General features: G+C 32.8%; 1 protein-coding gene across 10 annotated transcripts in view; it reads right to left on the reverse strand.

The window, feature by feature from the left end:
- LOC114338004 (F-actin-monooxygenase MICAL3) overlaps positions 1-18351 on the reverse strand; it is a 688439-nt gene extending 670088 nt beyond the window's left edge. For 6 of the 10 annotated variants that reach the window (XM_050647141.1, XM_050647140.1, XM_050647138.1 and 3 more), the window contains exon 1: positions 18204-18350. The gene's annotated coding sequence lies outside the window, so the exon portion shown is untranslated. Of the gene's footprint in view, positions 1-18203 lie in introns of all 10 variants that reach the window. The other 4 variants (XM_050647134.1, XM_050647137.1, XM_050647132.1 and 1 more) reach the window with 2 other exon arrangements.
- Between the last annotated feature and the right edge of the window lie 3948 nt (positions 18352-22299).

Consider the following 22299-nt stretch of genomic DNA (forward strand, 5'->3'; position numbering starts at 1 on the left):
TCAATCGGGGGTGATATTGCTTCAGATACAGTTCGTTTGGAGGATGATTTAGATGTATTTTCTTCGTTGGATACGCTAAATTCTTTTGGTGCTGGATTCTCTTTATTTTCATTAACCGAGCAAGAATTATTGCTTAGACTGGAAGATGAAGGCTGGTTAGTTATGACTATGTGAGGTGAGGGGGCTGATGAGGTGGATATATTTGGTTTAGATATCACTGGCATTGTATTATCTGTAGTTGATATATCAAGAGGTGTTAGGTTGGTTGTAGATAATATTTTTGTTAGTGGCGTTGAATTATTTGATATGTTTGTAGAAGTGCATGTTGTTGAAGGTGTAATAGCAGTCGTTTCTGTTGAAGTTACTGTACTAGGTTCGTTTCTGTTTGAAAGTGTAGCAGTTGGGACAGCTGTTTCTGAGTGATTTACATTTACTGAGCAACTACTGGAAATATGGCCATGTTGTTTGCAAATGAAACATAAGTTGTCTAATGTCAAAAAAATTCGATTTGTAGTATCTTCATGAGTTATTAAAATGGTATCAGGAATTGGACCTGTGGGTGGAGATACGTAAATATGTCGACGGAAACTGAGTACATGTTTGTATTCAGGATTGTTGGTTCCTATTCGCAAAAATGACATTGATGAAGTTGGTTTTAGCCCTAAGAGCAGTAGTTCGTTTTCTATTACCTTATGCGGGATAGTGGGAGAAACATTGGATATTAGGAGTCTTTCACTTGGAGTAATTAGTCTACGGACTTGAATTTGTGTATTGTTTACAGTGATGAAACCTCTACTGTTTGAAAAAAATTCATCTACGACTTGTTTGGTTGAGAAATAGATACAGATACGATTGTTGGTGATTCTTGATGAAAAAATAATGTGTTTTGGACTAACTAAAGCTCCTACCGCTAACAAGTATTCTTCTAATTTAACATCGTTGAGAGAATTAAAAACTACTGCTTGTAGCTTGGATGGATAGATTGTTTCTTTTTGTCTACTAGCTGCAGCAGAGTAAGATAAAGGTTTTTGTGATGTGGATTGCGATAATGATTCATCGCTATTATTAGTGACGTCGAATTACATTTCTCAACACCATTTGATTTTCCTAAGTACGGACCTGTTCCGCTTCGGATTTTGGTAATTGTCTTTAAAGACAAAAAATTGGTGTCGATCAATGACTGGTGTTGTTTATTGACGGTTTTATAAAGTTCTTTGGTTATGAAATACTTATTAATAGAAAAATATGTACTCACAGAAAATGTTTTTCTATACACACTTAACTAACACTATTATACTTGATGTTAACGTAGTGTAAGAATACTATGATTGGTTTTTGTAAGTTAAATTTACTATTTGTCAGGATCGATCAAAAAGCATGTGTGCTTATTCGATATCTTTTTTTTTTTTTACATAAACATGAATTTTTGGTGCTACGCGGAGGACAGCGGTGTTCGATTCCCACAAGTTGATTTCCACCAAAATTTCTTCCAATCTTTATCTAATATATTATTTTCTTACTCTATATTTTGTTGTATTTTAATATTTTAATTTCACAAAAATCAAACTAATTTTATTATTGTTTGTGAAATATTGTTTAAACAATTGCATATGTTTAAAAATAATAAACTTTTATTCTCTAAGGTAAAATATATGAACAAAGAAAGTTTTTGCTAAAAAAAGTGGTATTTCAAAGGATAGCGTATGTGTTTTTATTTTGCAATAAACAAATTTATTTATTTATATCGAAATGTAATAAAAATTAAAATGTATCAATCATTATCAAAGGTCATTGGAATGCCCAATCAGAGTAAACTATCCGCTGTCCTGCGCGTAGCACCAATAATTAATGTTTATTTAAAAACATTTCTGACGCCGTGGTAGTTAATCGATTTTAATTTTGCGAATTGCAAATGAAAGGTACAGTACACTTCTATAAGCAAAAAAAAATGTCAACTTGCTATCTGCTTTATTTTCAGTCCTGTAACATTTTGAAAAAATGATTTTTTTTTGCGACAGCTGGGTTTCAAAATTTATTTTGCAATATCTATTGAACCGATCTTAATCAAATTTACAGTATTGTTTTACTAAATCATAAAGTTTTTTGTGATGAAATATGAAGGTCCTAAGTATAGCATAAATGGTTGAAAAACGTAAAATGCGAGTACTTGTTTTTGTATGGTTTTTTCGCAATTATTGCTATTTTGCAACAAGGGTGACTATTTTTTAAATTTTTAACCAATTTTATATTGTAGGAAATTTAATTACGCAACTTTTATGTCAGTACAGTAAAACCTCGATATAACGAACTAATCGGGGGGACGGGATGTCCGTTAAAGCCGAAAGTCCGTTATATAAAAATAGGTTTAAAATAAATCAATTTTTTTTAATATGTACTGTATTTAGATACAGTGTACAAGTTTGTAAGTTAAAAAAGGTATCAAGTATTTTTTGCCACTTTTTTACTTTTCTACATCATCGAAAATCTTTCTGGAATATACTCGATTGGTTGCCAATATTCATTGATCCATGGGTTGAATAAGCGATGAATTTTTTGGCAAAAAGATACAATTAAAGTTGCCATCTTCTGAATGTCGCATATTTTCAGAGGGATTAGCAAGAGCTTTGTCCAAAAACAATAAACTTTTCACCTTTTTCGGCGGTATTTCCAGTTTCTTCTCTTGAAATCTTCTCACTGCACATGCAGGTACAAATTCTTTAAAAAAATCAAATTTTTGAAAATATTTGTGGTGAACCATGCTTATTACAGCTATAGCAGTATGAAACGGGCAGATGATGCAATATATCTTTGAAACAATGACACCTCTAGGTTTACGAGATTTACCAAGAATTATAACAGTCAATCCATCCATGCGATCCATCGGCGTTAGCACAAAGCAGTGCCGAGATCGATTTGATTTTTCATATTTTTTTGGCATTCGAGCAGTGCAATTCGATTTTTCATACTTTTGCATTCAATTTTTTTTACATTTGATAGGATTTTTTGTCCGTTATATCCGAAGTCCGTTAAATAGAGATCCGTTCTATCGAGGTTTTACTGTACAACTTTTCTCGGAAATGAATACTTTTAAAGTTATAATCAAAAAACGAAGAAAAAAATCGAATTTTTCCTTCATTTTTTGACATTTTGATTATTTAAACAATGTTCCGGAGCTTTTTGAGAGGGAGGATAACTCAAATATTATTATTTGAGTTATTTTCAAGCAATTTCTGAAAAAATTGAGTCACCTCTCAACGTACAAATGTACTAATATTTTTACAGATGCGCCCTGGTCTAAAAGCCTAAGCTTCATTTACACTTGGCAAGTACTTGCGGCCACCAAACTTGTTTATTGTCATGTCTATGACATTCATATTATATATTATATTCCTAAATCATAATAAATCAGCGTGTGAGAACGTTTGAGATTGCCCTCGAATTTGAATAATTTATAAACGATTGAAAGATGCTAATAGCTTGTAACAAAAATTAACGACATAAAAAATGTATGGCTATAAAATCTTTAATTGCCAATTTAAAACTACCATTTGTTTACTTTTCCTCAAATTACATGAGTTGCAAACAGATATAAATATAAAGTAGACAGATTTAACAGTTTTCAGAAAATTGATATTCCACACAGGAAAAAAATATCTATGTACAATACTAATTGGACAGATTATCGAAGACAAAAAAAATCTAATTTAAATCAAGAAAATGAAATGTCTGAAATCATTGTTATCCATAAATGAGTAGATTTAGGTCATGTTTTGAGAAATAAACAACATTAGCGATTCTAATCAGAGGAGAAGAATCGGTTTTGGGTGGGCAGCATATTATGTAAAACTGAGAGATAATTTTAAAAGTGAGCTGCTCACATGCCTGAAGAGAAAAGTATTTGATCAGTGCGTCCTCCCAGTGTTGACATATGGAACGGAAACACTTACGTACCTTAACAAAAGCCTCGACTGCCAAACTGAGAGTGACACAGAGAAAAATAGAGCGATCCATGTTAGAAATAACTCTGGGAGACAAAATAAAAAACGAAGAAGAACCAAGGTGACTGGCGTCATGGAAAGGATAACTAGACTAAAATAGAGATGGGCAGGACACATAGCTAGAAGACAGATGGGCGATGGACAAAGTGACAAAGAGGTTATTGAAACGGAGACCAAGGGAAAACAAGAGAACCGTCGGTTGACCACCTAGATGATGGACTGACGATTTAAGAAGGCTAAATTAAAACTAGATGAGAGCTGCACAAGATGGGCGGGAGTGGAAACACGAGGAAGACGCCTATGTTCAGCTGTGGACGTTTGAGGCTGGATGATGACGATGATAAGCTATTACAACTAACAATCTATGACAAAATTAAAGACACACGTTTTGCTAAGTTAAGTTAGTCTCAAATCACTACTCTGAATCACATTTGATGTTTGTTTTCGGTGTTTTAGAATACCAAGACACGGAATAACGAAGAATTGAATAAGGAATAACGTGTTACATCAGACTCTCAGATAATAAGTACATACTTAAATCCGTGTTTTGGCATTGTTTATGTACAATCTATGCAACTTTTTTGCCTACATAAAACTAAAACTTCATTTAAATAAACCTTAATCCTTATCTATATGTAAATAATTGCTTAGCGATGTCAGTATATAGCTTTATTAAACATTTTTATCATAAAATATATACGTATTTTCCTCGAAATATGTTCAATATTATATGAAAATAATAAGTGGAAAGGTAAGTCATAGCGGTTGAATAAAATGTCTCTATTCTAACAGATTGGCAAAATAGAAGGAGTATAATCGCGATGATTCGTTTTTTATAAACCAGGGCGTCGATCAGTATCAGTAACCAGATTTTTAAAATATGATATCGATGAGATGTTGAACGGACATTATGCTAATAGGTCTGAAGTACTGCGAAAAACAAGCAGGAATTAGCTCAGAGTCAAAATAAGCTTGCTTACTGGATATCCGCCAGTCAAGGGATACCTGCACACAATAGGATTGTTTCATGGCGACTTGAGCTGCAGGCTCTGTAGCAGAGAACCTGAAACAGTCAACCATATCTTGCATCACTGCAAGGTATTAGATCGCAGTTGGCAAATATTTTTTTGACACATCCAAGTAACTCCAAAAAAATATATGTAACCCATTCACTTCTTCTTCTTTGAGTACCGTGTACAAATTTTAGGTGTGGGTAGCTTCCGTTACAATTTGTCGCTATCGTTCTCCACCTTACGCGGCATGTAACAATGTATCTGCTGATATGCCAATCCATTGACGAAGGATTCGGAGCCATGGATATTTCTTCCTGGCACAGGGTTTCAGAATCCTATCATGGGAATCATATGGGTATAACGTAGGTACAATATAAGCATATTATTGTCTGCAGTACGTCGTGACAAGTACAAGAAAATCAATTAAAAATATCAATAATTTCATTTTAGGCAGATCGAGTAGCTTAACAGGACATGTAACGTTACAAACGTCAAATCTTTGATATTTTATTTTTAAATAATTATTTTACTTTATTTTCTTTAATATTTCATTAATAATTTTCTTCTATTTGTTTTACCTGTTTTCTTCGTTAAAAACTCGTTGACGCCCTCTTTTATTATCCTCTTTTATTATTTTATATTTAATATACAGTAGAACCCCGATTATCCGTGCTCCTCGGGACCGGACGTTGGCACGGATAATTGAAAAGCACGGATAATCCGAACATTTATTTCTTATTATAATACATACATATGTACGGATATCCATACATATATACCTACCATAAAAAGACAACAGAACAAATAAATATTTCATTATGAGTAAAATTTAATAAAAAATTTTGGTCTTGGTAAAAGGTATATTATTTTAAAAAGCCCTATAGGGCTACAAACATCGAACAGAACGTTTTCGCTCTAAAAAGAGCATCATCAGTGTTGCCTAAAATAAGTATAACCATATTAATTATCAAAATGTTGAACTTAAAGTGATGACCAAGGTAGAATCAAAGTTTGGTTATACTTACAAGAACATGGTGAGCCAACCAAAAAAATACGAAGGTCAAAGCCTTTCAAAAATGGACTAAAAGTCACATCAAAATGCTAACATAGCAAATTCCAAAGGATGGATATAATCCCTAAGGATATGGCCCTAGGATAACATATGACTCCCACACGTTGTAAGTGGGTCAAAGGTAACAAATTAGGTCATTATGTTACAAGAGCTGACAGGCAACTAAGATGTGAGATATCAAAAGCGAATCTGTCTGATGTCAAGACAACAATTGTCAATGGAACTTGAAGTATCATGAAAAATTGGTTACACAGCTACTAAATTTATAGTTGTTTATAGTACAAGCAATGATAACAGCTAACATCAGTGTGTTGGAATTATAAAAATAAAGAGTTAGTGAGAATAGATTATCTAGATGTAAAATAGAAGGGGGGAATTTGAGTACCCACAATCATCAATGAAGTGTACGTAAATTGATGAAGAAAGGTAGGCAAAACAACATACAGATAATGTAATGTATGGTTTATGTTTTGAAATTAGATAATTTATATTTGTGAACCAACACAAATGATGGCTGAGAGACTGGCTGAAAAACTAGAGACAAAATAGGGGTCGTGATATCAAATGCTGAAAAAGTTGTAAATGCAAAATCTTATTTATAAATTAATAAAATATAGATGGGTTCATCAACACAAATTTACAAGACTGAAAAGGTTGTATTACAAGCTTAGTCCAAATTTCTTTATTATGTCCTTTTATGTTAAATAACATCTAGGGCAAAGAAAAATTAATAACTTGGATAAAAGTGTCTAAGCTACAACTAAAGTGGGGTCAGATGAAGATAAGTGTTGAGTAAGATTATTGAGTATATGAGAAAATTAAAAATTGTGTTTATTTGAGATAGATGAGTTTGTGGTATATAAAGTAAATTTGACATCACTATTGAGACTAATGAACATTATTGAGAGACTGGGGACTCCAGAGACCAGGCCACCAAACAAACCAAATGATGAATGAAAGGTTGGCTGAATGGAATAACTACTAGATGTGTGAAACTTGAAAGATATATTGTAGATATATTCAGTTGATAACATTCAAATTTCATTTAAGGTATCAAGTAATTTAGGACAGTGCCTTTCCAACTCCAAAGACCCTATTAACTACATGAATCGTAGCGGTGTCTATAAATTGCAATGCTCTGATTGTGATGCCACATATATAGGGAGAACTTGTAGGTCACTTGCCTCCCGTTCACTTGAACATACTAAAAGAGAGAATACATCAACCTTCTCTCAACATCTTAAACAAAACAACCATACTCTCAATATCCCTGATAACGTATCCCTAATACATAACATTCCCGATAAAAACTTTCTGAGATTGGACCTATACGAGGATCTTGAAATAGTCAAAGAGAAACAGAGAAGTCCAAATTGTGTTAATCGCCATGTGTCTTTCAATCGTGACTTTCAACCGTTACATCGTCAACTTTTCTCATAAATTACATTATAAATCTGTTTCTTATATTACTTTATTTCTCCTAATTATTCGCATCTACCAATATTGTTCTATTTCTTTCTTTTCTCTTCTTATTCACACACATCCACATGTTCACTCAATTTTCGATAATCATCTAATCCTTTCTTCAAAAAATTTTTCTTCTCCCAAACAAAGCAATTTCAACTATATCCGCAACATCCATTTGTCACAACTTGTACACATCTATATCTATTCAATATATATCCCATTCTCTCCACATCATCTTTTCAAACCGTTTTTCGTTTAGTGTCCAATCATAACTATTTCATTCTAAACTAAATCAACCAATAATACTGTACAATATATCTTTCAAGTTTCACACATCTAGTAGTTATTCCATTCAGCCAACCTTTCATTCATCATTTGGTTTGTTTGGTTGCCTGGTCTCTGGAGTCCCCAGTCTCTCAATAATGTTCATTAGTCTCAATAGTGATGTCAAATTTACTTTATATACCACAAACTCATCTATCTCAAATAAACACAATTTTTAATTTTCTCATATACTCAATAATCTTACTCAACACTTATCTTCATCTGACCCCACTTTAGTTGTAGCTTAGACACTTTTATCCAAGTTATTAATTTTTCTTTGCCCTAGATGTTATTTAACATAAAAGGACATAATAAAGAAATTTGGACTAAGCTTGTAATACAACCTTTTCAGTCTTGTAAATTTGTGTTGATGAACCCATCTATATTTTATTAATTTATAAATAAGATTTTGCATTTACAACTTTTTCAGCATTTGATATCACGACCCCTATTTTGTCTCTAGTTTTTCAGCCAGTCTCTCAGCCATCATTTGTGTTGGTTCACAAATATAAATTATCTAATTTCAAAACATAAACCATACATTACATTATCTGTATGTTGTTTTGCCTACCTTTCTTCATCAATTTACGTACACTTCATTGATGATTGTGGGTACTCAAATTCCCCCCTTCTATTTTACATCTAGATAATCTATTCTCACTAACTCTTTATTTTTATAATTCCAACACACTGATGTTAGCTGTTATCATTGCTTGTACTATAAACAACTATAAATTTAGTAGCTGTGTAACCAATTTTTCATGATACTTCAAGTTCCATTGACAATTGTTGTCTTGACATCAGACAGATTCGCTTTTGATATCTCACATCTTAGTTGCCTGTCAGCTCTTGTAACATAATGACCTAATTTGTTACCTTTGACCCACTTACAACGTGTGGGAGTCATATGTTATCCTAGGGCCATATCCTTAGGGATTATATCCATCATTTGGAATTTGCTATGTTAGCATTTTGATGTGACTTTTAGTCCATTTTTGAAAGGCTTTGACCTTCGTATTTTTTTGGTTGGCTCACCATGTTCTTGTAAGTATAACCAAACTTTGATTCTACCTTGGTCATCACTTTAAGTTCAACATTTTGATAATTAATATGGTTATACTTATTTTAGGCAACACTGATGATGCTCTTTTTAGAGCGAAAACGTTCTGTTCGATGTTTGTAGCCCTATAGGGCTTTTTAAAATAATATACCTTTTACCAAGACCAAAATTTTTTATTAAATTTTACTTGTAATTAATGGTATACAGCCAGCTACAGGAAATTCTTCCTAGTGGATATTTCATTATGAGTCTCCCTCTCCGCGTATAGAGTTTCCGTCGAGTGATTTACAGTGACGATATTTTAATAAAACCTCAAAAATGCAATTTAAGTAATAGAAAATCATAGCACGGATAATCTGCAGCCCGGATAATCCGCACACGGATAATCGGGGTTCTACTGTATCTCTTCTCATCTAAAATATAAATCATCATTCTAAACGTACCCCGTATATTCTTACTCTGTAACTATCTGTCTTAATACGGAACATGCCTGCTACTGCCTACGTCGCACTGTCATGAAAGTGACACTTCATCCCTACCCGCTGACACAAAATGAAAATGGAAGGGAAAAATTAATATATTTAAAGAGATGAGCCCATAAGGCCCCATCTATTTCCAGACTTAATATTCTCTTGGGGTAAGAATACATATTATCATATTTTAATTACATTTCTACATCTAGCAGTTTTTCTAATATTTCTATATCTAACCTAACCTCCCATCTAAAAGCATGGTTTCTGATATTTTAGTTTTAAATATATCTTTTTAATTTACATATATGCACGTATAGTAATAAAATTTTAACTAGTAATATTCAATCTTAATTCCATTTAATTATTCCTTTGCCAATAACTACTTTTTACGATTGTTTGGCATAGGCTCGTTTTTGGTTTTTCTTCTTGATGATTGATATGTGTCTTTATCTTATAGCTTTTGGAAATAAATCACTTTTCTCCCTTCGGGAGCCACCTGCCTTCATCACCGGTGATGCTACTCATCATGCAAGACAACAAGATGCATCAAACAGACAACAGCACCGGACATCTCTAGTTGCAGCGACCTAGGGCCACAACATCTGCCCAGTTCTATCCATATTCTAGTTCAACCATCGAACCAGACACCAAAGCCATTAGTATAATCTACAAATTGTTAGTTTTTGGCAAGAATTCGAATATATTTGTTAATGCACTTAATAAGTCACATTTTTATTATATTTTTATGAACAATAAACATGATTAGTTAAAAGTACTGTTTTGTTTGCTTCCATTCTGAATCTTCATAGTCCATTTCTAAGATTAGGACAAGACGAAAAGAGACAAGACCTTGAGAGACTGAGCTAAGGCAAGGGTGAACGATGGCTATCTCGGATGATTGGAGTAATATTTTCGAATATTATTTCAATTAGCTGGGGTAGTCTATCGCTTATTTCGTTTGAGACAGCCGGAACCAAGCCCAAAATAAGGGTTAAGAGAACCCGATAAAAAAGAAACACAAAGCCTCAGATATACGACAGATATATTCGAAGACGACTTTAGCAAGGAAAAAACTAAGTACGAGAAAAATATCTATTCTAATATACGAAGAAGGACAATAAATAAAAACAGCGACTTCTGGAAGATACCACAGATTCAGATTCTGTATCAATTTACTGACCATGCTCTAACAACAATGAAACAGACTGCTAACATATTGATGAATCGCAGTTTTTCCTATTATAAATAATTAGTATTATAGGCACTGAAAGCATGGGAGGCCTTACCTACTTAGATCCAATTTATATGAAAAATATTTGTAGACGAAAGCTGCCTACATTCTTCGATATAAACGAAAAAATATTAGGCTTTTCCACTGACCGGTATCTTAGAGAGATTTGCAAACTTAAGAGGAAAACTGACAGAGCGTGTTGCGACATTATGAGTGAAATAAAAAAATGTAACAGAAAAGGATAAAAACTGAAGACGGAATTCAACCCAACGTGAAAAAGATTAAACGTAAGAAGAGATAGAGAAATTTCTGTCAAAATTTGGTATTTATGACCCTTAAAATAACACCAAATGCTAAAATTTATTAGCCTGTGGATAGTGTGGATGTCTCGTCAGCCGAGGGTATGATCAGTGGCGTGGTAATTTTATGGTCAAACTACGTTTTGTTCTAATTTTTATCATTGTGAGAATTAAAAAAACCAACTAATATTTTTATCTCCACCACTGAGAGCAGTCAACTTTTTGGTTGCCTGTATTCTTCGGGACATATTCGGGACATTTTATCACAAAGTGTAAATATTAATAATTTTACCGTCTTGTAGGGTATCTGCGTTCTCTTTCTTTTCCACTATTATATATATTATATCTCTCTTTGCCGACGTTTAAATTAGGACCCACTTGAATCTCGCTTCAACACGCGCCTCGACCTCGTCGTCAGAATTCCCCATTAGACAGTTGCAAAGGGGGGAACAGGAAAAAGTAAAAACTGATATTGGCTGTCTATACTAAGAATCGATTGTTTTGCTAAACCTGTCAATTTGAACACAGTTCAGTCTTATTGCTCCGTCCCTCCACATATATTTTTCTTTTTTTTTACTAAGTAATTAATATGGGCCATTCCACGAACATACGCCTGTTTTGGATTACTTCGACAACGAATATTTTACTGTGCAACATAAGAAATACGAAAGTAAATGGCGCTAATAATTATTCCAATAAACAACAATGTAATTTGAAATTTACTTTCGTTCTTCTTATTTTGCACAGTAAAATATTCATTGTCGAAGTAATCCAAAACAGGCATATGTTCGTGGAATAGGGTATAAGTATTTTATTTTATTCATGTTATATTTAGTGTAAATTAACGTGTGTGTATGTCTTTCCTAAGTTGCCAAATACGGTCCTGTAGATACCTACCGCCCCTAACCTACTTAAGAGGGACGCAAAATCTTCCAAAGCGTTCACACACGCTTTTAGTAATGTCTTAAGGGGAAATCTCACGACGAGGTCGAAGCGCGTGTTGAAGCGAGCTTTAAGTGGGTTCTAATTTAAACGTCGGCAAAGAGAGATATAATATATATAATAGTGGAAAAGAAAAAGAACGCAGTTACCCTGCAAGACGGTAAAATTAGTAATATTTACTTTGTGATAAAATGGGTCACAGCATATGTCCCGAAGAATACAGGCAACCAAAAAGGTGACCGCCCCCAGTGGTGGAGATAAAAATATTAGTTGGTTTTTTTAATTCCCACAATGATAAAAATTAGAACAAAACGTAGTTTGACCATAAAATTACCACGCCACTGATCGTACCCTCGGTTGACGAGACATCCACAGGCCAATAAATTTTAGCATTTGGTGTTATTTTAAAGTCGCGTTTACACGATGACAATTGGCGAGACAATTGTCAGAAGACAACTGACTGGCGTGAAATTATTGTCTTCGTCTATCTAAACACTTCAGGCCAATTGCCTTGCCAACTACCCTCACAATTGGCCCAAAATTCAGTTGTCTCCGGGAGTAGACTGAGGACAATGAGCTGCGCCCAGTGAGCCCCCACCACTCGAAATCTAAATTGCTGCGACAATTGGCGCCGTGTGAACGGTGTAGGCCAGTACTGCTGTCTTGTTTTTTGCCAGTTCCCTCTAGATGACGATCAGTCGGCCATGTTTTAGCTGTCTACTGCCATGGCAATAGTTGGCCCCGTATAAACTTCTTCTCGTTCAACTGGACTAGCCTCCGACAATCCGCAACAACGTGATGACAATTGTCCAATGACAATTGTCTCGCCAATTATCATCGTGTAAACGCGACTTAGGGTCATAAATACCAAATTTTGACAGAAATTTCTCTATCTCTCGTTGTGTTTAATCTTTTTCACGTTGGGTTGAATCCCGTCTTCAGTTTTTATCTTTTTCTGTTACATTTTTCTATTTCACTCAGAATGTCGCTCCACGCTCTGTCAGTTTTCTGCTTTAACCATAAGTGAACGGAAACAGTTTTATGTAGTTTTAAACCAATACAAAAAGCCAGAAAACCAAGCCAATCCAGCCTAGTCGACTAGGGAGAAGAAGACGAGCTGCACAAGGTAAAGGTACCGTATAATATCTATTTACATACACACACCTTAAATTAGTTGATAAATTTGCTATTAACTTATTTCGACATAATATATAAAACCAGCACTATTAAAATTCAAAATAATTATCTAACTCTTTGGTTAATGAGAACAAAAGATTTGGTCCTTCGAGTCGGAATTGAAATTAGTCACAGTAATTTAAAGTCAATTAAAATCACACAATAAAATTATACAATTTAAAACATTGAGGGCCGGTTGTTCGAAAGCCAATCAAAAATAGAATCAACTGATCCTTATCAAATATTTAATTACTGTCACCAACTGTCAACGTCAACTTTGTTTGGGTTGCTGAAAACATAATTGATTACAATTATGAGATTTATTAATCAATTGTTAATAATTATTATGTTAATTAATAATTAATTAATCAATAAATTATGTTAATTATCATAATGATAATTAACCATAATTGATTAAAATCAACTGATTGAGGTACGAATGAGGGATGTTGTTATTTGATGGTTGTTAAGGGGACTTAATTATAATCAACCTCTTGATTAGCGATCGAACAACTGGCCCTAAGTATACACTTATTTTTCGCCAAATTACAAGACAAAACATTTTTTACAATATATAAACTATAAAGTTCATCTAAAAAACTAAACCAGTTCTTTTTATTCAATCGTGTGTAGGTATAGTTCTTAGTTGAGCTTTAAAAGAACTAAAAAATATAAATAAGTAAATATTTCTATTTAACAAATAGTCCAGACCTGGTATTCTTGAAAATTCACTTTCTGCACCAAATCAAATCAAGAAGACAGAGAAGACGGCAATGAAACCAACATCACAGATCACTTAACTCTCTTTAGATGTTTCACGCAGGTATCTCAAGGTCATCCTAAATTAAATGTCATTTTTAGTAATGATACGTTTTTTAAGATGTCGCCATGCACCTGGAGTGAAGATTTCTTCTATATCACTGAGTCTGAGTATCATTATAATTTGTCAATTGTCATCATTGTCTGTCAGTATGCCAATGCCTTTATCTTTATGTCAGTAAATGTTTAACTAATTGTTAGCAATAATAAAAATCCTGATTTAGATAAAATGGATTCAAATATAGTTTTTGAAACAAAACGAATGTGATTTGAAGATCCCTAGGAAGAACCAATTCCTAGCTTACATTTGCATGGTGAGTTCAACAAGTAGTATTTGTTATTAGAGAACAAGTAACACAGTGGTGTAGGGAAGCAAATGAAAATGAATGTAACATCAAGTAAGTAACCCCTACTGAAAATATATAATTAATAAAAATTATTTTACGTGAAATGAATCATGGTTATTATCAAATCAATTATAATAATTTTCAGTTTTAGTTGAAAGTCCTTCAACAAGTGGAGATGCACACATGTTTCAATCATTTGAGATACCCTTTTGTAGAAGTATTTGGAACTCAATTTGGAAGATAACTATTAATAATTTCATTTGTAAAGATACGATTTGTAAAAAAGTATATACAAAGTGGTTTTGCTGGTATTAAATAAATAAATAAAAATACGTTGTCATGTCTTATTTTTTCCCAAATGGTATTTTGTATATTTGAAATTAAAAATAATTTGCATATTTTAAAACCAAATTATTTTTTTTTCAACTATACAAATATTTTAACCTAACATTTTCTTCCCACCAAAATTACATTTTGAAATTCCCGCTTGTATTAGTTCCGATACAAGCGGCATGGAGCGCTGTTTTTCATATTTAACCAAAGCGTTACCTACCGTGGAACATCTAGAGGAGGTAGGTGATCTGTGACCAACATGTTACATGAATGGATAGTGAGAGACTAGACCGAACAACAACACATTTAAGACTAATTGACATCAAGTGGCAGCCATAGCTCATTGGTTGGGTACTGGCTTACCAAGCTGGACTGCTCGAGTTCAATCCAGGCAGACACAGGCAATGTTTCAATTTCTAATAAAACTGAGCTGCCACCGTGCATCGGAGGACATGTAAAGCCGTCAGTCCCGGCTATGTAAGTACTCGTTTACACTAACACCATTACACAGGAAGATACACTAAGATTTTAATATGATCTCAGCCGTAAGGTCGGACAAGGACAAGAACATTCCTAATATATACAATGAAGAAGAAGAATAAGTAAAAACTGCGATTTCTGGCAGATGCCACAGATTCAGGTTTTGCATCCATTTACTGACCATACTCAATAAAAACCAATTCATATTTGCAAAATCTAAAATGCGATAACTGTTGCAAGCAGACAGTTGCAAGACAAAAGTTGCTTGATAACTAAAGATTTACGTCTGATCCATTTACAAGGCATTAAGGCTTTAACATATTATATTCAAAATTTTGGAAGCAGGGACAGTAAGAACTGATACTACTGTCTGTCTTATACTAAGAAGCGATTGTTTTGTTAAATCTGAAATTTGAACACAACTCTCTTAATTTTCGCCAAATTACAAGACAAAACATTTTTTACAAGATAAGTTTATCTAAAAAATTTTTAAGGTGTGAATAACCACAAAACTAAACCAGTTCTTTTAATTCAAGCTTCACCGTGCTTCGGAGGACACGTGAAGCCGTCAGGTCCAGGTAGTTAACACTTAAGGTAGTTAACTTTTATAAGACGATTTAAAGGATGTCGAGATAAATGAAGTTACGTATCAGATTCCGCGTCCGTTTAGGTACTGACCATACTCAATGAAAAACAATTCATAAATGCAAAATCTAGAGTGCAATAACAGTGAACCAGACTGCTAACATATTCATGAAATGCAGTTTTTTTTCTATTATGAATAATTAGTATTGTAAATTAGACACTGAAAGCAAAAACTATAGAGATATAGCAAGCACTATTAGTAGAAGTGGTTTATAAAATACTTGCAAAAATTATTACGAAAAGAATAATGAAATATGATAACAAAGTGATCGGAGAATACCAGGGAGGTTTTAGATTAATACAAAATAATAGCTACGAACAAAAGTTAGGATTAGGTACATAATAATATATTATTTATCGATTTTAAACCGGCATACGACTCCATATATATCGAAGAATGCTATATGAGGCCATGAGAATATTAGAAATGCCAGAAAAGCTTATATTTAAGGCTACTGAGAATGACACTTAGAAATACGGTAAATAGGGTAATAATGGAAGAAACCTTTTAAAGGCCGTTCAAAGTAAATAGAGGTTTAAAAAAGGGGATAGGTATGCTGTCAACGAATTGATTCAACCTGGTGTTAGAAAAAATCGTAAGAAGGTCAAATATGAGCACAAACAGGGCTATTAAATAGCATGGAACAGTGCGTAGAGCACGCGGATGATGTGGTATTAGCGAGAACAAAAAAACATCTAGAAGTTTTCCAAACATTTTAAGAATAAGCGAAAAGATGCGGACTAGCAATAAACCAAACAAAAACTCAATTTATGGAAATGAAAGAAAACATATCGAATAATGACAAATATATCAAAATAAAAGGAGCAGAGGCTGTTTATAGTTTTGAAAAGGTGTCAGAATCTGAATACTTAGGAGTGCTTAACCATAACGAATACGGGAAAAAAGTGAAAAGAGATAGACAAAAGATTAATGAAGAGGAGCAGAGCGATAGGGTCACTAAATTCACAAATTTGTTAAGAACCGTTAACTTGCGGGTTTACGAGTCAGAAATCAGACCCAAAGTGATGTATGCCAGCGAAACATGGATTATGAACCAGCAAGAAAAGAAAATAGAAATGAGGGAAAAAAGGTGCTCAGAAAAATCTTCGGAGCAATCCAGACGGCAGAGAATATTTGGAGAAGACGAACAAATAAAGAAATAATGCGGATGTACGGAAAACCAATAATTACGGCAAAAATACGAACAAAAATAATCGAAATGTTAAAACAATACTGAATAAGAGAGTAACGGGGAAAAGTAGAGGAAGTCGAAAGAAGAAATGGTTGAAAGCAGTAAACCAAGACCTGTCAGAAACTGGCGTGAGAGATTCAGAGATTGGAGAAAAAAGCAAGGGACCTAGGTACTAAGATCCAATTTATATCAAAAACTGGATATAAACAAAAAAATACGAAAAAAAAAACAATAAATCTTATATAAAAGGTATACCTTTTATACAAGATTTATTGTTTTTTGTATCACATGGTATACAGCATACCGCCAACTACAGGAAAACTTTTTCCTTGTGAAAAAATACGCTTCTATCACTGACCATATTACGATTTTACTACTGACCGGTATCTTAGATTTGCAAACTTACACAGTTGCAACAAAAAACTTGTTAAAATCGGTTCGCTAAATTCAGACACAACTGCCTAGTGATTTTAGTAAGTAATTTTGCCAATTTGGTAAAATTGGTAAAAAAAATACTAAATAGTTAGTAATTTTGCAAATTTTGACAAAATTGGCCAAAAACAAAAAAAATTACCTACTAAAATCACTAGCCAGTTGTGTCTGAGTTTAGCGAACCGACTATAGTGATAACTAGATTGACATTTGATCCACTTACAAGGCATTAAGGCCGTAATAGATTCAAAATTTTGGAAGGAGGGACAGTAAGAACTGAAGCTGATACTGACTGTCTTATACTTCATATTAGCAGCGATTGGTTTATTAAACCTGAAATTTGAACACTGTTCAGTTTTGTTTTTCGCCTAATTACAAGACAAAACATTTGTTACAAGATATAAAGTATAAAGTTTATCTAAAAAAGTTATGAATATTTTGATACACCGGTGTGAATAAATAAACAAAAAACTAAACCAGTTCTTTTAATTCAAGCTTGTGTACTAAGCTTAAAACTAAAAAAACCTACATATTTCTATTTAGCAAATTTTAGTACAGACCTGGTATTCCTGCCAATGCACTTTCTGCACCAAATCAAATCAAACACGCAGCCCTACACGTATATTAAGGTACAATAATTATTATAATACACTTCTATGCCAATAAAAGGTCTATGGGTATCAAAAACCCCTTCTATTATTAAAAGTGAATATTTTGATGACACCTGTGTAATGAGTTGCTTAGCCCGCCGCACTATTCCACCCTTGACTCCGAGAAACAAAAGACCATTGAACTGAAACCGACAGAGACTTCCAAGGTTCTTTTAGAATTCGTGCACCGATAAAACGAGAACCTGCAGAAGTACAATAAGTCTATAAATAACAATATATTTCACTCACCCTGTGTTGTGAATTCTTCTTTTCCACTAAAATCGCACTTTCACTAACAACAACTACACCCCTCCTCGCTAAAGATGAGACTGAAAATTTGCTTCACAGAAATTTGATACTGAAATGAACTATTAATAAATACACGCATGCGCAGTACAACGGCACATATTGCTCTTTTTCTAAATTCCTCAATGCGAGAATGCCCGAAAGGCCATTTAACTTTTAATAATATATTTCCAGAAAATATTTATTCGTAAGCTTAATTTTGGTCCATGTGGCCCATTTGCTTACATACATATTCTAAAATTGTTCCTAAAAAATGAAAACCAAAAGTATAAACATTTAAATTATATTGTCATTTTACACACAAGTTTCTTTTATTTCTGTAATAATTAAGAATATGGATTCTGAAGATTCTATCCATTTTATTGATTCATTTATTTATTAATTTAAAACTCAATTTAAAAAAAATATTCCTCAATAGATACACAAGCAAAAAAATAAAAGTGTAAAGTAGAGTTTACGATTTCAGCAAACCATACCAAAAAGTGCCGTATAATCCACATACTTTTCTTTACGTTCTTATCGGTTATGTGCTTCAATGCAATAAAATTAAGATAGCCTTTAGAGCGGATACCAAGAATGACGTTTGACACTTACATGTCCGTACAGCGCCAAGGAATATAACCGAACCGACTACAAGCACAAGCCGATTGCAGATCCTAATAGCTCTCTACGCATACGCGGTACGAATGGATTATTACAAGATTATGGATATGTACTTAAAACATATAATTTCACATAAAATACATTAAAATTTTAATAATTTTATATACTATAAGCGATACATTAACTCCTTCAGTCATAATCCTCGCAGATCTTTACTTAATTACCTATATATTATAAAACTTCGTAAAAAGTCATGTTAATGTTAATAGATTGAAATTTTTACAATTTATAAAAACAACTTATTATTTACATGAAATATTGATTAATACGGACAACTAACATTTTTATAAAAATATTCATGCATCCATTTTAGAGAAAAACTTTTAAATATAAAGTTGTAGTAAATTAAAAAATCCACAATTTGAGCTATGGCAATGGCAAGTTTAATTTCGTTAATTTGTTGTTGCAAAACAGCTAGCAAAAGGTCCAAAATGGTCGTTTTTTGCAATTGCATTATTTATTGTAGAAGTAATGTGGCTTTTTAAATTTACTACAACTTTCTATTTAAAAGTTTTTCTCTAAAATAAATGAATGATTTTTTTATAAATGTTATTTGTCAGTATTAATCAATATATTTCATGTAAATAATAAGTTGTTTTTACAAATAATTGTAAAAATTTCAAATGGGAAAGATTCCAATCTATTAAGGGGATGGGTAGGTACGTAGTTTCGGCTCTAATGTTATTTAAATGGGATTCATTTTTTTTAAATCCTGAGAAAACTAATAAGTATTTTTCAAAAATTTAAACAAAGAATGAAAGATTACGTTCTTACCGAGGGCCGAAAGTCCCTGAAAACTTCTGTAATGTTTATTTTAATAAGTTACAGGGGTGAAAAACTAAGAGAAAATGTAGTGTGATTTTTAATTACAAATACTTTTTATTTATTCTAAGGGACTTTCGGCCCTCGATATTAATTTAGTCTTTAATTCTGCGTTTAAATTTTTTCAAAATATTTATTACTTTTTTCAGGATCTGAAAAAAATTAACACCATGTCCATGGTGATATTTTCCAAATCGAACATTCGCTATCTTTGTCATACAACGCACTGAGTCGAATAGAATATGGTGTACATATTATATATTGATAGTGTATTCGATAATTGTTTATTATTTATGAAAGATCCAAGCAGAGAATACACCAGGATATATTCTGTGATCAAAGTATTTTGTTGTTAAAGATGTTCAAAATTGTAAGCGTTCCATAGTAACAATATATTATTAAAAAATCACTTAACACTTATCCGCTTTTCTCGATTGAGTAATAGTTTTTGTTGTACAGTGTAAAAATTATTACAATCACTGAATACATAGTTAGTGAAAAAATTATCATATTTATTAACTGAATTAATAATTTGCAATTATACAAGTAACAGTTCTCCAAGAACAAGTAAGTTAATGATGACATTGTCAAGTAGTAATGATTACATATCCATACCAGTGAGAATTTTAACACGTAATATTTGCCGTGTAAAGACAGAAAATTTTGTAATTTTTGCCGTATTCATTCTTTGTTTTCGTGGTCGGTGAATCCGAATATGAAGTTTATTTTTTTCTAGAATTGGTGGAACATGTTCAAAGATTAAATTTTATGCAAAAATTGGAAAAATAAATTTTGATGATTTTTCAACTTTACCTCACTGTATCTTTGGTTTGGTCTAGTGCAGCCGATATGTGAAACAATTGTGCATTTAATGATAGAAGTATGTAATGTGGACCACATATACTGCACATATAGAGGTTCAAATTTAGATATGAGGCCATCTCAGATTTTGCCTTTTACAAAAATGGCGGGCATTCAAAATGGCGACTATACATATGTGACTAATAGCACGATAACTTTTGAACGAGAAGTCAGATTTCAACAAAATTTGGTATATAGGTTTCTTTTTTGATGTATAAGATTGAGGTCTTGAATTGGAAGAATCGGTTTACCAAAAGTTGTGTTTTTCTTGGTGTTTATGTAAAAATATTTTGTTTTTTTTTTTAATTCTTTCACCCTGTGTATATTAATTTTTCAAATAGGTAATACCGCCATTGAAAAGAGTGTACAAGTATTTTTTAGGGAATATGTGTACAAACAGATACACATACAAACAATACAAACACAGGAATCAGGCAAGGAGATTCACTAAGCCCTCTACTGTTTAACATAATCTTGGATGCAATAATAAAACAAGTGAAGAAAAAAAGAGGGTACAAAATGGGCAATAGAGAGATAAAAATACTCAGTTACGCTGATGACACCGTGTTAGTAGCAGAGTGCGAAGACGACCTACAAGGATTATTGCACGAGTTCAACATTAACGCAAAAGAAATGAATATGAAAATATCAGCCCAAAAAACAAAAAGCTTAGTAATTGCCAAAGAACTAATAAGATGCAAATTGGAGTTAGACAATCAAATTATACAACAAGTAATGACTTTCAAATATCTGGGAATTAATCTATCAGCCGACAACAATATCGAAGAAGAGGTAAAAGACCAAATAATTAAAGCCAGTAGAACGGCCGGATGCCTAAACGACACAATTTTGAAAAACAAACACCTAAGATTGGAAACAAAGGCCCGAATATACAGGGTGTCCCGAAAAGATTGGTCATAAATTCTACCACAGATTCTGGGGTCAAAAATAGGTTGATTGAATCTCACTTACCTATATACAATAGTGCACACAAAAAAGTTACAGCCCTTTGAAGTTACAAACTGAAAATCGATTTTTTTTTCGTATATCGAAAACTCCTAGAGATTTTTTATTGAAATTGGACATGTGGCATAGTGGCATTGTTATAGTAGCAACATCTTAAAAAAAAGAATGTGTGTGTGTACTTTGTACGCACGTAAGAAGATATTCTTCTATTAAATAATAGGTAATTTAAACGAAGTAAATATACTTAACAGGTTATTTGTATTTTATTTAAAAATCAAACTAGCTTTCTTATCTACCACTTTTAAAAAATTTTATTAAAACAACCAAAAATTAAAAAAATATATGAATCGCCCAGGATTTGAACCCGCGTCATTCCAATCTCAGATCTAACGCATTACCAACTACTCCAGCGAGGTCCTTGTAATTGACATGTAAGTTTCGGATATAATTAAACAACACGGCGACATACAGTGTAAAAATGTTATGCTTACATAATATTTTATTATTTTACTACAGAGAAACACAAATCCAAAACACAAGAATTATAATAAATAATACATTTCCTAAAAACACTAATATATTCTTTTAATGACTTATTTGCACGGTTACAGATACATACATACCTATCTTGAAAGATTAGCAATGAACTACATGCTGTCTGTGTACATACTGTCTGCGCAGGCCCGCAGATTTATGTACAATTTTACCCTCAATCGAATCGCGCCTA

The sequence above is a fragment of the Diabrotica virgifera genome, chromosome 3 (assembly GCF_917563875.1).
Source record: "Diabrotica virgifera virgifera chromosome 3, PGI_DIABVI_V3a".
Taxonomy (NCBI): domain Eukaryota; kingdom Metazoa; phylum Arthropoda; class Insecta; order Coleoptera; family Chrysomelidae; genus Diabrotica; species Diabrotica virgifera.